Below are 1,366 nucleotides of genomic sequence, written 5' to 3'. Positions count from 1 at the left end.
CTCCCCCCCCGCCGCCCGCTGCCGCCAGGGGGACAGTTCCAGCAGCAGGGGCAGCACCCAGGGCGTGCGGTGCCACGGGGACCAGGGGGCACGCACCAGGTCCACCCGGGGGTCCACCAGCCTGTGGGGACACGGCAGCATCCCTAAATCCTGGGGAAGCTACCCCAAAGCCTGGGGAAGCCCCACAAATGCTGGGGTCCCCCCCCAAACCTCAGTAGACACACAGTGTGGGGCTCCATGGGGCTCAGGGCACCCACACCACATCCCATCAGCACCCCCACATCCCCCCTTGCCCCACCCCAAATCCTGGGGGTCCCCCAAAACTGGGTCCCCCGGCCTCTACGGACCCCCCATACACACCCCTAAATCATGGGGGTCCCCCCTCAAACCTCTGCTGGACCCACAGTGTGGGGTTCCAGAGGGACCAGGGCACCACACCATGTCTACCTGCAAGGACCCATCAGCACCCCAAAACGCTGCCCAGACACCCCCAAATCCTGGGGTCCCCCCCAAAACTCCCCAAATCCTGAGGGTGCCTCCCAAACCTCAGCTAGACCCACAGTGTGGGGCTCCATGGGGACTCTGGGCACCCACCCCCCATCCATCTGTGGATCCACCAGCCTGCGAGGACCCATCAACACACCCACATCTCCTCTTGTCCCTGCCAAATCTTGGGGGTACCCCCTCCCCCAAATCCCAGAGGACCCCCCCAACCTCTGCTGGAACCGGTCATTGATGGAGACCCAGATATCAAAGTAGATCTGGGGCTGAGACACGTTGTAGAGGGGCAGGAGCTGGCTGAGGCAGGTGGAGTATTGCTTCAACATGTCTGCGTGGTCCTTCCAGCGCCGGCTCTGGGTGAAAACCTGGGGGGGACACACGTATTTATGGGTGCTGAGGACCCCCCCGGACCTCCCCCCAAGCCCTGGGACCATCCCACAAGTGCTCACCCCTGGTTTGAGGTAGCCCACCTCCCCAGTGAGCCCATCCTTGTAGGTGATCTTGACGTGCTGGTGGGAGCGGGAATGAACCATCATGTCCCAGGAGTAACCGTAGAGCCCGTTGGTCCAGTTGTTGTAGCCCTGGGGGGCACAAATGTGGGGGGGGAACAATTAGGGGGGACACAAATTAGGGGAGATGGATGAGCTGCGCCCCCTTCGTGTCCCTCCGTTTTGTGTCGCCCCTCAGTGCTGTCCCCATGTCCCAGTGTCCCCTCCCCCCCAAGTTCCCAAAATGCCTCTCATGCCGCAAAACCTATCCCCCAGTGTCACCGACCCCCCAAGTTCCCAAAATGCCTCTCATGCCCCAAAAAATGTCCCCCCCAAATACCTATCTGCCCTGAAGTGCCCCCCCCATCCCCCAAATA

Source organism: Chaetura pelagica, unplaced genomic scaffold (genome assembly GCF_000747805.2).
Source record: "Chaetura pelagica isolate M959 unplaced genomic scaffold, ChaPel_1.0 scaffold2231, whole genome shotgun sequence".
NCBI lineage: Eukaryota > Metazoa > Chordata > Aves > Apodiformes > Apodidae > Chaetura > Chaetura pelagica.
This window is presented reverse-complemented; position numbering follows the sequence as displayed.